The sequence below is a fragment of the Entelurus aequoreus genome, linkage group LG02, assembly GCF_033978785.1.
Source record: "Entelurus aequoreus isolate RoL-2023_Sb linkage group LG02, RoL_Eaeq_v1.1, whole genome shotgun sequence".
Classification (NCBI taxonomy): Eukaryota; Metazoa; Chordata; class Actinopteri; order Syngnathiformes; family Syngnathidae; genus Entelurus; species Entelurus aequoreus.
The window spans coordinates 27,898,345-27,914,200 of record NC_084732.1 but is presented as its reverse complement, the minus strand read 5'-3'; the positions used below and the strand labels follow the sequence as shown (position 1 = coordinate 27,914,200).

The following is a 15,856-nucleotide window of genomic DNA, read 5'->3' as shown; positions in this document are numbered from 1 at the left end:
GATCTAATCACTGTAGAATCGCCGTATACTGATACTATACTTGGAGTCGTTACTAGTTGATATTTGCATGGATCCGCCCAACTCTGTTCAAGAGCTTTGGCTTAGCGGTTAGCATGGCTTATTGCATCCCACAGTGTGTAGTGCAGGGGTCGGCAACCCAAAACATTGAAAGAGTTGGACCAAAAATACAAAAATTAAATCTGTCTGGAGCCGCAAAAAATTAAAAGCTGTATATAAGTCTTATAATGAAGACCAGACATGACATATGTGTCTATATTAGCTATATTAGCCTACTATCAAAGTGACTGTGTGTCGCAGGCTGAAGCAAATCTTCGTTGATAGAAATGCTGAAATGTAAAATTTATTCTACACATTTTAACAACATTAGAAACCATTACTCAGAAGGTGAGATAACTCCTGGGAAGGTATAGATGTGTGTCCAAGTTAAAGGAAACTGCAGGCTGTCTTCTTTTAATAGATTTATTACAATCTTTAGCAAGCTAGGTAACGTTTGCTGTGGTCTGGAACAACATGGCACACAAACAACTATCTGAAATGCAGCCAATATTACATACAAATAATGTGTCATGAGACATGCAAAACTAAATTATATACAAAGAGGATACAAATAAAGGATATTAAATTAGCTCAAATATACTCACAAATGAGGCATAATGATGCAATATGTACATACAGCTAGCCTAAATAGCATCTTGGCATTGATAAGCTTGCAGTCATTCACCGACCAAATATGCCTGATTAGCACACCAACAAGTCAATAACATCAACAAAGCTCACCTTTGTGCTTTCACGCACAGCATGAAACTTTTGGTGGACAAAATGAGACAAAGAAGGAGTGGAAGATTTTACATGTAAACAAAGTGTTGCGTCACAGTCCACACTATGGTGAGTTCAATAACCGTGAAAATTAGTAGGTTCACCAAATCCTCTCATCAGTGAAGCATACACACAAACATATTAAACAGTGGGCTTTCTAACAATTGCGACGGTTTGTGTCATGTTTGTCCTCAAACAAAAAACATACAAAAACAAAGAAAATATTTTGTTCCCCATGTTTTTCAATCCTTTTTTAAAAATGCTCCAGGGAGCCACAAGGGTGACACTAAAGAGCCGCATACGGCTCATGAGCCGCGGGTTGCTGACCCGTAGTGTAATGTAGTGTATCATGTTTAGCTATTTCTCATCCTCAATTGATACTTGTTAGAAACACACTTTACAGTATTTGCCGTCATTGATGCGAGCATTAAGGACTTAGAAGCGGCTATCACTGTGGAGGGATGTTAGCTGCTAGCTCGCTACAGTGCGTTGACGCGTGTGTTCGCTTGTCACTGTCAGATTTGCAGGACACAGCTCGAATGTGTCATCAACATGCATTATCATGATATAACAATAATATTAAAAGCTCCATTGTCGTCCAAATCATTTTTTTCTTTGGTGGCTGTGAACATGTTTTTAGCCTGGGTGCAGGTCTGCTGGAAATAATGGACGCCCCACTTGGATATTCGATCTTAGAGACCAGAGCTTCCAGACTGAAGATCAATATAAATTAGATTCGAATCACATTTTACCAATGCTTTTTGCAAAACTTGGATTTCACATGATTTTTTTCTGTTCGTAGTTCATCAAATCAAAGTTAATATGACACTAGGGTTGTACGGTATACCGGTATTAGTATAGTACCGCGATACTAATGAATCATATTCGGTACTATACTGCCTCTGAAAAGTACCTGTCCTCCACCCATTCCGCGCTCCCATCGTGTCATCGTTTTTACGAGCGGAGGAGCATGTTCAGCAGCGCACAATCACGGAGTACTTACAAGCAGACACAGTGTGTAGACAAAAAAGGGAGAACGGACGCATTTTGGCTTAAAAACTAACAATAAAGGTGAAGTTATAATACTGAAACGCCCACAGGAAGAGGTGCTTTAAAACAAGGCTAGGGAAAGTCCAGCCGCTGTCGGCAGTGTTTTAGCTACTTCTAAATCACTAATCCTCACCTCCATGGCGACAAACAAAGTAAGTTTCTTACAAGTATCATCCCTGCAGGACGGGGAATAAGCAAAACATGCTTCACTACACACCGTAGCTCACCGCCGTCACAATATAAACAAACGCCATTTGTGGATCTACACCTAACATCCACTGTAATGATACCAAGTGCAGGAACGTATCTAATCGATACTACTATGATTACGTCGATATTTTTTGGCATCACAACATCTTCTTTCGTTTATTTTAAATGTATATTATGTTTATAAACTCAGGAACTATGTCCACGGACACATGAGGACTTTGAATATGACCAATGTATGATCCTGTAACGACTTGGTATCGGATTGATACCCAAATTTGTGGTATCATCCAAAACGAATGTAAAGTATCAAACAGCAGAAGAATAAATTATTATTACATTTTTGCAGAAGTGTAGACAGAACATGTTAAAAGAGAAAGTAAGCAGATATTAACAGTAAATGAACAAGTAGATTAATAATTAATTTCCTACCACTTGTCTTTTATAATTTTGACAAAATAATAGAATGATAAATGACACAATATGTTACTGCATACGTCAGCAAACTAAATTAGCACCCGTTGTTTGTTTACTTACTACTAAAAGAAAAGTTGTCTAATATGTTCACTATTTTATTTAAGGACAAACTTGCAATAAGAAACATATGTTTAATTTACCCTAATATTTGTTGTTAAAATAAAGCCAATAATGCAATTTTTTGTGGTCCCCTTTATTTAGAAAAGTACCAAAAAGTATCGAAAATATTGGTATAGGGACAACATTATATGACACAAAAATGATTTGCGGCTGGTAGTCTGAACCTACAGTTAATTCACACCTGCAGTGTGGATCCAGTCGTATGGCATTTAAGCCGGGTGCACACACACACACAAACAAAGATAATCACGATTTTGAGAAATCTGATTCAAAATACATCTCAAACCATCGTGAAAATACAGTTTTCAAAATAAAAGTCAAGCTGGATACACATTGAATATGACAAAACAAAAGTTAGGGCGAAGAGTGGATGTATTCAGTTGAAGCGCACACTTTTAAACTGAAGAGCTCATGCACTCGTGACAGCTGTCCAATGAGCACACCTGCGCCTTCTCTGAGCAACACGCCGCCTTCGATTTTAGCTCTGCAACTCGCCCCCCTGTTGTACTGACTGTCTTGTTTTGAGCTCCCACGGTGCAGTGCATCCGTGTGCACACTGAACGCACAACACCAACATGCAAGATAGCACGCTTGTATCAGCACACTGCCTCACTATGGAGTCAGGGAAACCAACAGATTGCGTCAGAAAAAAATGGTTTGTGCAACGTGTCATCTCGCTTGCCAAGATGGATAATTAGGTTCTCAGATGCTACACTCTATCCAATCCAATCCAATCCACTTTATTTATATAGCACATTTACACAACAAGAATGTTTCCAAAGTGCTGCACAGCCATGTTGAAAACAATATTAAAAACAATATTAAAAACTATATTAAAAACAATATTATGCTACACCAATGACTGAATAAAAACAAAGAATAAATGAATAGAAAACCAATACAGAGACAATATAAAAAATAAATATGATTAAAAACGATTTTAAAGGGTGAAACCAATTAAAACAGTAAAATAGACATCAAAATTTATAACCCTAACCCTAACCACACAGGACAACAGAGGACAGAAGACCACACAACTCACGTAGTGTTAAAAGCCAAAGAATAAAAGTGGGTCTTTAGACGAGACTTAAAACACTCCACTGTGGGAGCAGTTTGAACATGGAGGGGCAGAGTGTTCCAGAGTTTAGGGCCGACCACAGAGAAGGCCCTGTCTCCCCTGGTTTTAAGTCTCGTCCTGGGCACCACGAGCTGGAGCTGGCTCTCGGACCTCAGAGCGCGCGCAGGAGTGTAAATTTGGATGAGGTCCGAGATATACTGAGGTGCCAGTCCATGTAAAGCTTTAAAAACAAACAGCAAGGATTTAAAATCAATTCTAAAATGAACAGGGAGCCAGTGCAAACTCCGAAGAATTGGGGTTATATGCTCACGTTTCCTGGCCCCTGTTAAAAGTCGTGCTGCCGCGTTCTGGACTAACTGCAACCGGGAGAGAGCTTTTTGGCTAATGCCAGCATAAAGTGCATTGCAGTAGTCTAGGCGACTTGAAATAAAAGCATGCACGACTTGTTCAAAAAGGTTAAAAGATAAAAATGGTTTTACCTTTGCTAAAAGACGAAGATGATAAAAACACGATTTTAAAACGCCATTGACTTGTTTGTCGAATTTAAAATCGCTGTCTATAGTGACGCCAAGGCTGGTGACTCTAAAGTCAAAAGGGTTGAGAACAATAATTCGGTTTTCATTTGAGCCTATTTCATCATGCAATTATTGAAGAATCCCCCTGCCAGCTCCAACTTTTACCATAATCAACTATGGATGCAATATTTGTTGACAGCCTTACTTATGACACTATTTGAGAATGTCCTCTGTTGACATTTACCAATTATCTGGTGTCATTACTACGTTTTCCTCTTCGTGAAGGCTCCCTTTGTGTCAGTCACAGGGTGAGTAACAGAGCATTAAGACAATTCTTTAGCAGGGTTCATGCCCTGCAATTTTATCTGAACCCAATGACCGTTGCTTCTTTATAGAGAACACATCGAAGTATCATTGTAGCAACATTATTTGCAAACAATTTTCGCACATATGTACAAAATTGTGTGTCTGTATATCAATCCGAGTGTGTGTATTCAGATCCGCATACGTGTGTTTTAGACCCGCAGACGTGTGTTTTCGACTGGGAATTGAAAAGTGCCTGCCTGCAAATGTATGTACATTTTGTATTATTTGCACAGCTAAGTTATTTATTGTATGTAGAAAGAATATGTTTCTATTTTATTTATACATTCTTTGTTTTGCTTTTGTATTTATGTTATGTAATTATGTACAACTTAAACAGTTTATTTTATGTGCTGTTAATACCTATCTTGACTAACTGGGTTAATAAAAGTGCCACTGACTGTTTACAGTACAATTGTCATTCACTTCAATTTCACTGAATCTTGCTCAAAACTGAATATCTTTACATAAATATTTTCACCGGAAAATACACTATATTGCCATAAGTATTTGGCCACCCATCCAAATGATGAGAATCAGGTGTCTTAATCACTTGGCCTGGTGTATAAAATGAAGTACTCAGGAATGGAGACTTTTTCTACAAACATTTGTGAAAGAATGGGCCACTCTCAGTGATTTCCAGCGTGGAGCTGTCACAGGATGCCACCTGTGGAACAAATCCAGTCGTGAAATTTCCTCGCTCCTTAATATTCCAAAGTCAACGTAGTTATAAGAAAAGTGAAGAGTTTGGGAACAACAGCAAGTCAGCCACCAAGTGGTAGGCCACGTAAACTGACGGTCGGCGGATGCTGAAGCGCATAGTGCAAAGACTTTCTGCACAGTCAGTTGCTACAGAGCTCCAAACTTCATGTGACCTTCCAATTAGCCCACATACAGTACGCAGAGAGCTTCATGGAATGGGTTTCCATGGCCGAACAGCTGTATCTAAGCCATACATCACAAAGTCCAATGCAAAGCGTGGGATGCAGTTGTGTAAAGCACGTCGCCACTGGACTCTAGAGCAGTGGAGACGCGTTCTCTGGAGTGATGAGTCACGCTTTTCCATCTGGCAATCTGATGGGCCAGTCTGGGTTTGGAGGTTGCCAGGAGAACGCTACATTTCGGACTGCATTGCGCCGAGTGTGACATTTGGTGGAGGAGGAATTATGGTGTGGGGTTGGTTTATCAGGAGTTGGGCTTGGGCCCTTAGTTCCAGTGAAAGGAACTTTGAATGCTCCAGGATACCAAAACATTTTGGACAATTCCACGGGATGGCACTTCAAGTTCATATGTGAGTAAAGGCATGTGGCCAAATACTTTTGGCAATATAGTGTATATCGAGGTATACTTTTTCGTCCATATCGCCCAGCCCTAGCGTCTAGTACAACTTGTGTGCGCACATTCAGAAATGCATGTGTGTAATACGATCTGCACGTGTGTATCTATGATCTGCGAGAAGCAGGAACCCTCTACTGCAGGGGTAGGGAACCTATGGCTCTGGAGCCAAATGTGGCTCTTTTGATGACTGCATCTGGCTCTCAGATAAATCTTAGCTGACATTGCTTAACACGATAAGTAGTGAATAATTCCGCTGGTAATCACAGTGTTAAAAATAACGTTCAAATTATAAAACATTCTCATGCATTTTAATCCATCCATCCGTTTTCTATCGCACCTGTTCAAGAAGTCGAATTAATGGTAAGAAGTATTTTATTTATTATTGGTTAGCTTTAGAATAACAATGTTATTAAAAATAATAAGAGACTTGTTATACTCTAAAAATGTTGGTCTTACTTAAAAATACACGCATTTAGTTGTATTCAGTGTTAAAAAATATTATATGGCTCTCACGGAAATACATTTTGAAATAGTTGGCTTTCATGGCTCTCTCAGCCAAAAAGGTTCCCGACCCCTGCTCTACTGTCTGTCTTTTTTACACGTGACTTTTGCGACACCTCTGCCGTGTAGGATTTGAGCGAGCACATCCAGATTTGTGAGCGTGTAATACAAGTTGTGTAGTCAATCAATCAATCAAAGTTTATTTATATAGCCCTTAATCACAGGTGTCTCAAAGGGCTGCACAAGCCACAACGACATCCTCGGCTCAGATCCAGCATCAGGGCGAAAAAAACCTCAACCCGATAGGATACAATGAGAAACCTTGGAGGGGACAGCGTGTGCGTATCTGAGGTGTGCTTATATTTTACCAACCACGAAAGACACCACACAATTTAAACCAATCAGAAACACCGTACAGCTGAGGTGCATGAAATAAAGACGCCAAGACCCGCCTTACCTTGTTTCTGATTGGTTTAAATTGCGTAGTGTCTTCTGTTGTTGGTTAAATGTCGACACAGTGGATTGATTCAGGCTTGGTCTGGGATTGGTTATTTCGATCAATCAGTCAGAGTTACTTGAACTACGGCAAGCTGTGAAAACCAAAGTTTATTATTATGAAAAAAATATAGAGAAGTGAATGTGGAATGTAAGCATGAGAAATGTCAAGTGTGGCGTGTAGAAAGGGTTAAATTGCGTAACCGTCATGCTCAAAACGTGAAGCTCGGCAACTTTGAGCAAGTGTTCAGCATGGTTCGTCGTTGTTGACTTCAACGCAGAATAATATGATCAGGCCTTGTGGTTAGAGTGTCCGCCCTGAGATTGGTAGGTCGTGAGTTCAAACCCCCGGCCGAGTCATACCAAAGATTATAAAAATGGGACCCATTACCTCCCTGTTTGGCACTCAGCATCGAAAGGTTAGAATTGAGGGTTAAATCACCAAAATGATTCCTGGGCGTGGCCACCGCTGCTGCTCACTGCTCCCCTCACCTCCCAGGGGGTGGAACAAGGGGATGGGTCAAATGCAGAGGGTAATTTCACCACACCTAGTATGTGTTTGACTATCAGTGGTACTTTAACTTTAACTTGTATTCACTGCTGATGTAAAAGTAAGAGTGACAGACTGTAACATGTAAGCCTGCACGTCAAGGTAAGGCTGCAGAGTCATGACAGTGTGACGTGTTGCGCCTTGAAGCTCTGTGACGGCATCAATTGATGTAAATAAAGCTGCGTGAGCAAACAGTTGTTGTCCCTGCAGTATAAATAATGTAAGAACACTATTAAATGCAAGAAAGATTGAGTTCGAGAGGCTCCCCACCCCTTCATCGCCGCCAAGGTAAAAATTATGTTAAATCTTTATTCATCAAATTGACTGTGATTTATATACATTTAGCATTGTTTTATGCATGTAAAGCTTTAAATGTTCTCTAAAAAAAGTGTATCTGGAACGGATTCATCTGGTTTATGTTGTTTCCTAGAGAAAATAAGTGTTTTTAACAAAATAACTGTGGTACCACTGTATAGTTAGTGATTTTGATGGAATTATTTACGGACAATATCAGCACACAGAAACACAGTGAAAAAACAAATTATATATTAAACAAACACACTTTTTTTTTTTTTTTTACTTAACCACATTTTTTTGTTTTATTTTGTTAATTTTTTTACAGTAAGTGTTACAGCAATTGTTGCACTTGTTAACCTGCCCCTGCATATTGGATGATGGTGTTTTCCAAATCCCCTAGTAAGATCTGACCTAAAGTGATAAGCATTAGTAAAATCCCTTCCATCAGTTGCAGACAAGGTCAAAGCTCTCCACTACTGTACAGCCTTGTGTCATCCTGCTTTTACTGAATTGGGGGCTTTCTGATTATGTAACAATTGTTTCACTTGCTCGAAAGATTGTTCTCCCCTGTGTGCCTGTGCGAGTAAATACAAACACACTAGCACATATTTACCGTGCCTCTTGTTATGTCCACGTCGGAGCCAATGCTGTTGTGTATTTCCACTATCAGCCAAAAAACAGGCTTTTCCGCTCTGCTGAGCGCTGATCTCCGCGAGGTGTGATCACGCGTGTCGGCGCACAGGATGCTAAATTTATTGCAATTGTTACTGGCGCAACACTTTGCCCGCTGGGAACATACTGCAGGCACTATCTTTGTTACGGTTTTTCCTGAGATTTAAGGCACCTGTGAAATGAGGTTCATCTGAGCTGGGCTGAGAGGCTTTATCTAGTGCAGCCGCGGACGAAACATGGCTCAATCTCGTAGCAATGCGGCTCAAAGTAGCTAAGCTTATTGCTGTCCATGGTACCTGCACACAGCTGAGTCCCCCTGCTTCACTGGTGTTTTGTGGAATCAACCCAGAATGTACTATGTATAGTTTTTGTAAAACAAAAACCTCAGTGGAGAACTGCTAGCACAATAACCTTGCGGACAAATGACTATTTTTGTACGTTCTTACACTTACACATTCAAAACATACTGGACTTTAGAGATTAAATATAAGAACATTAAAGGACCGAGATGACCAACATTTCACAAACAACTTCTCGCTATGTACCATATGTTCTGGGCTATAGAACGCACCTCTTCATCCATCCATCTCACTGTCCCTTTATTTAAACTGTCCACCATGGGTGCCCGAGCTTTCAGCCGCTCTGCCCCACATCTTTGGAACTCTTTGCCACCAGACCTTCGAAACTTGGACTCAATATCCCTCTTCAAATCAAGACTCAAAACACACCTATTCCTGACTGCCTATTCATTGTAATCATCTTTTCTTCTCTATCTTTGTTGTTGTTATTATTGTTGTTTTTATCCAATTTGATTTTATTGTTTCGATCTTGTACGGTGTCCTTGAGTGCCCAGAAAGGCGCCTTATAAATAAAATGTATTATTATTATTATTATTATTTAAGCCCCACACACTACATTTTAGAATATATATATATATATATATATATATTTTTTTTTACATACAATCGTGGTCAAAAGTTTACTCACTTGTAAAGAACATAATGTCATGGCTGTCTTGAGTTTCCAATAATTTTTACAACTCTTACTTTTTTGTGATAGAGTGATTGGAGCACATACTTGTTGGTCACAAAAAACATTCATGAAGTTTGGTTCTTTTATGAATGTATTATAGGTCTACTGAAAATGTGACAAAATATGCTGGGTCAAAAGTATACATACAGCAATGTTAATATTTGGTTACATGTCCCTTGGCAAGTTTCACTGCAATAAGGCGCTTTTGGTAGCCATCCACAAGCTTCTGGCAAGCTTCTGGTTGAATTTTTGACCACTCCTCTTGACAAAATTGGTGCAGTGCAGCTAAATTTGTCGGTTTTCTGACAATGACTTCTTTCTTCAGCATTGTCCACACGTTTAAGTCAGGACTTTGGGAAGGCCATTCTAAAACCTTAATTCTAGCCTGATTTAACCATTCCTTTACCACTTTTGACGTGTGTTTGGGGTCATTGTCCTGTTGGAACACCCAACTGCGCCCAAGACCCAACCTCCGGGCTGATGATTTTAGGTTGTCCTAAAGAATTTGGAGGTAATCCTCCTTTTTCATTTTCGCATTTATTCTCTGTAAAGCACCAGTTCCATTGGCAGCAAAACAGGCCCAGAGCATAATACTACCACCACCTTGCTTGACATTAGGGTGGTGTTCCTGGGATTAAAGGCCTCACCTTTTCTCCTCCAAACATATTGCTGGGTATTGTGGCCAAACAGTTTAATTTTTGTTTCATCCGACCACAGAACTTTTCTCCAGAAGGTCTTATTTTTGTCAATGTGATGTCAGATGAAACAAAAATTGAGCTGAGCTTCAAAACAGCAGTAAACCGGCTGATCAAACAAAACAGAAATCATTATCATGAGCCCACAAGCGGCGAGGGCTAGCTCTCAAATCAGCTAAACAGACTCAATAACTCCATCGTGAATTCATAAAACTGAAACAATGCAAAAAGAATCCCATTGTAAGTTAATTATAACAACACAGACACTTGTGAATGTGTGAGCATAGACACTAATGCTAACGATGCTAGCTTTACTACACTAGGATAGCACGTACAAATGTGCATAAAAACATTCCTGCAGACAACACACATTGGGTGGTTTAGTAAGTATGAATTGTTTTAGTTAAATTGTAAAACTTACAAACGTTGCTTGGAGTGATGAATAAAGAATCCTTTCGAGCAGAAACGCTGTGGTTCAAGGAACAAACAGGAAGTACATTTTCAACCGCAGAACTTGTAGTGAGTGAACTCATCCAAAAGATGGCACCGTCGCACAAACAATATAACACCTAGCCACATTGTTTTTTAAGCCGCAGGGTTTAAACCAGGGGTGTCAAACTCATTTTAGATCGGGGGCCACATGAAGAAAAAACTACTCCCAAGTGGCACGGCACGATAACTTAAAAATAAAGACAACTTCAGATTGTTTTCTTTGTTTAAAAATAGAACAAGCACATCCTGAAAATTTACAAATCTTAATGTTGTTTGGTTTTTGTTACACTTAGATATTCTATCTTTATTTGTCATTATTTATACTTTCTGAATAAATTATGTGATAATGTTCATTGATCAACTCAATGGTGTTAATTTTCAATGTATCATACTAAAAAAATAATATCAAAATCAAATTACAGGATGTTATTTATGTAGTTTGCTAATTTTCCTCGACTGGTGCACTAACGCCATGTGGTTTATTTTTTTTTACATATGTAACATCATCTACAAAGATACAAATAATTGCTATGGCGACATCTAGTGGACACATTTAAAACAGCAGTTTATTTCATTCAAAAATGTCGGCTAATTTTTATACTTCGCAAACTCATCCCGGAGGCCGGTTAAAACCTATTCGCGGGCCTGACACCCACGCTTTAAAGCGTGGGAAAAAAGTCAGTGAATATGGTATGTTTCGCACCTGAAAATGAATGTGGCTGTCATATCCCATATCAATTAAATTGATATGGGAAATTACATTGACAGAGTGGTGTCATCTACAGAACTGAAGCCCATTTCCCCAGATATTAATAATAATAATAATTCATTTTATTCATAAAGGAATTTACATTTAAACAAATCTCAAAGTGCTACAAATGCACACATAAAACATACACTAAAAATACAATACAAACAAACAGCCCTATTTGTAACTTTTTTTTGAAAAGATGTGTCTTTGGTTGTTTTTTTAATATTTCCACAAACTGCGGTACTCTCGGGTTATCCAAAAATAATATTCCAGAGCCGCGGAACAGCTGCTGAAAAAGCTTTGTCTCCCATTTGTGGCCTTTGGTTCTGTGAAGAGTTCTTTGAGGTAATGTGGGGCATGTACATGAATGCATTGGTGGATCAACTGGCAGATGTTGTATTCCATGCGGTGGTGGATGGGGAGCCAGTGGAGTGTCCGGAGAACAGGGGTAACGTGTTCAGATTTGGGGACCCTCGTCAGGATCCTGGCAGTACTGTTTTGGATGTGTGGGAATTTTTTAAGGCTCTTGTGAGGGATGCCGCTGAGGAGTGCCTTGCAGTAATCCAGCCTGGTGGAGACAAAGGCGTTGTCCAGGGGCCGTATTTATCAAGCCTCTTAGAATTACTCCTAAGAAGTCTGCTAAGAGTTGACTTATGAGTAAAGAAATTATTCGCTGAAAGCTGCACTTAAAAGTTAGTTATCAAGCGTCTTACTCACGCTTTCAGCGAAGTGTAGGACTGAATCTTAAAGGCCTACTGAAATGAAATGTTTTTATTTAAACGGGGATAGCAAATCCATTCTATGTGTCATACTTGATCATTTCGCGATATTGCCATATTTTTGCTGAAAGGATATAGTATAGAACAACGACGATAAAGTTCGCAACTTTTGGTCGCTGATTAAAAAAAAGCCTTTCCCCTACCGCAAGTAGTGTGACGTAGTCAGTTGTTCACCTCCTCATATTTTCCTATTGTTTTCAACGCAGCTAGAGCGATTCGGACCGAGAAAGCGACGATTACCCCATTAATGTGAGCGAGGATGAAAGATTCGTGGATGAGGAACGTTAGAGTGACAGACTAGAATGCAGTGAAAGACATATCTTTTTTCGCTCTGACCGTAACTTAGGTACAGGCTGGCTCATTGTATTCCACACTCTCTCCTTTTTCTATTGTGGATCACGGATTTGTATTTTAAACCACCTTGGATACTATATCCTCTTGAAAATGAGAGTCGAGAACGCGAAATGGACATTCACAGTGATTTTTATCTCCACGACAATACATCGGCGAAGCTCTTTAGCTAATGAGCTAACGTGATAGCATCTGGCTCAAATGCAGATAGAAACAAAATAAATAAATCCCTGACTGGAAGGATAGACAGAAGATCAACAATACTATCAAACCATGTACATGTAACTACACGGTTAATAATTCTCAGCCTGGCAAAGCTTAACAATGCTGTTGCTAACGACGCTGAAGCTAACTTAGCAACTTAGCAACCGGACCTCACAGAGCTATGATAAAAACATTAGCGCTCCACCTACGCCAGCCAGCCCTCATCTGCTCATCAACACCCGTGCTCACCTGCGTTCCAGCGATCGACGGCGCGACGAAAGACTTCACCCGATCACAGATGCGGTTGGCAGCTAGCATCGGTTGGTGGCTAGCATGGGCTAGCGCGTCTGCTATCCAAGTAAGTCCTCTTGTTGTGTTGCTACAGCCAGTCGCTAATACACCGATCCCACCTACAGCTTTCTTCTTTGCAATCTCCATTGTTCATTAAACAAATTGCAAAAGATTCACCAACACAGATGTCCAGAATACTGTGGAATTATGAAATGAAAAGAGAGCTTTTTGTATTGGCCTCAATGGGGGAGCCATACCTCTGTTCTACTGGCTACGTCACGCGCATACGTCATATCCAAAGGAGTTTTTCAACCGGAAGTTTAGCGGGAAATTTGAAATTGCACTTCATAAGTTAACCCGGCCGTATTGGCATGTGTTGCAATGTTAAGATTTCATCATTGATACATAAACTATCAGACTGCGTGGTCGGTATTAGTGGGTTTCAGTAGGCCTTTAAGTGTCACACTCAGAGCTGAATTACGACATTACTATGTGCCGTAAACGGAATTTTAGGTGACGTCATTTCTGGGTCCATAGAAATGACCAATCACGGAAGGGAATCCCTTGTCTAAGAATAAAGAAATATCTCAGAAATATTTAAGTGGACAATGGGAGTGTATATTTTGACAATAAACTACAAAATAAAACAAAACAAACAAACAATATTGGCAATGAATCAAATATAAATGTTTCCTTTTCTTTCCAATTCATTACTTAGATATCGAAGCATTGTGATGACCTTTAGGTCTGCTGTGAAAGCTCTGCTGCGTGATGTTGCTGATGAGATGACGCATTATTAAATCTGTGACAAAAATAATACCCGCTCCGTCTAAACAATACCGTTTGATCAGCTGCTCGTCATCAAACAAAGCCAGGACATCCTTCCGCTCCCTGAACGTTCGCACACGTCTCTCTCGCCTCAGTGCCATCCCCCGCTGGCAACTCCTAACCACTTAGGACACCTCTGAAGGTCTCTTAAATATCGTGGAGAGTAGGAGTGATTCATAGACTTAAGAAAGTTGATAAATAGCTTTTATTCTTAAGTTTGAGAGTAGGGCTAAATTTCGCAAATTCTCAGGACTTAAGTGTAAAATGGCACTCTAAGACGCTTGATAAATACGGCCCCAGGTTTTCAGCATCACTGAGGGGAGGGTGGGGGCGAAGTTTAGCAATATTCCTGAGATGAAGAAATGCATTCTTGCAGAGGTGATGGACATGGGTATAAAATGACAGATGGGGGTCAAATTTGACTTCCATATTTTTGTAACACAGGGGGAGATGTTAATGGAGTGGCCAGAAAAAGTGATGCAGTTCAAAGGGAAGAAGCAGTGTTGATGAGGAGTGCCAATTTGGATGGCTTCTGTTTTGATGCTGTTTAGTTGAGGGAAGTTGTTAGACATCCACACCTCTATCTCCTCCAGACAGAAGGTAAGTGCTAATGGGGGCCCAGGGGAGGCTGGGTCCAATCTCACATAGAGCTGAATATCATCAGCGAAGCAGTGAAACGAGACTCCATGCTTTCTGATGATGTGACCCAGGGGGAGCATGTAGATATTAAAGAGGGTCGGACCAAGGGCGGACCCTTGTGGGACCCCACAGGTGATGGTGTGGGGCTGTGATTTAGCGTCCCCCAGGGTCACGTACTCAGCCCTATCTGTGAGACAGGACTCAAACCAATCCGGATCAGTGCCAGAAAATCCAACAATGTGCTGGAGACGATGGAGAAGAATGTTATGGTCATTAGTGTCAAAGGCGGCTGTAAGGTACGAGAGGATGAGAAGTGATGGAGAGCAGCAGCCATCAGGGGGTCATTGGTGACTCTGACCAAGGGCTGTTGCTGTGCTATGAGAGGCCCGGAAACCAGATTGGAATTTTTCCAACAGATCTGAGTTTTTGAGGTGGTCCTGAAGCGGAAAGGAGACAACTTTTTTCCAGGACCTTTGAGAGGAATGGAAGGTTTGATTACTTCAAAACTAATACAGTTAACATTATGAGCAAAAAAAGAAATATGAAATAATCGCCATTTCCGTACTGCCCTGTTCTTCCATCTCCTCTTCCGTGAACACCATAGCCTGTGTTTCCTCATGCTCTTAAAAATTTTTCTCTAACATCTCAAGGAAAACATCAGTAGAAGAAGATGCATAATCGAATACGAGTGTTTTACATTCTTTTTCTCTCGTTTTTATCGCTGGGTTTGCTCTGTTTTTCCGCATGTTCTGACTCAGTCTTTCTCCCTTTGAGGGTGCTTCTGATTTTTGGGATCCCATTTGTCTTTAGTCTTTTAATCTTTTTTCCCTCCAAACTCCAACAAACGCTCTACTTTTTTGAAGTCAGAATGATTGCTGCAAATTACACTCCTCTGGCTTGGTCCATCTTATTTTTGCGCTAGTCAATCTGACTGAAGAGTTCCATATTTTCCTCATATTCCCATCAATTGGAAATGTATGCAGGCTGACTCCTTCTTTAGTTATATTGCTACAACCTGCAACAATGCATCTGGTAGCCATATTTGATATTTCTTTCAAATTCTGTGTGAAAGTAACATGGTATGGCGTGAAGATGCTACCAAAAGGACATACTAAGCAATAGGAAGTACAGTAAAGAACGATCACTAAAGCAGTCGCTCTGCACACTGCCAAGATGTGTAAATGAAAAAGCCTGCGTTTATCCACTTTGTGAAATTATAGATATGATTATTTGGGAATATCACTTTTGAGCACTGTTAAAAAGACCTTCACCCGTGTCATACTGACACGCCTGC

General features: G+C 40.1%; 1 protein-coding gene across 2 annotated transcripts in view; it reads left to right on the top strand.

The window, feature by feature from the left end:
- The window catches only part of LOC133632087 (protein unc-13 homolog C), a 321,103-nt gene that overhangs the window by 52,686 nt on the left and 252,561 nt on the right, over positions 1-15,856 (top strand). The gene's annotated exons all lie outside the window — the stretch shown is intronic.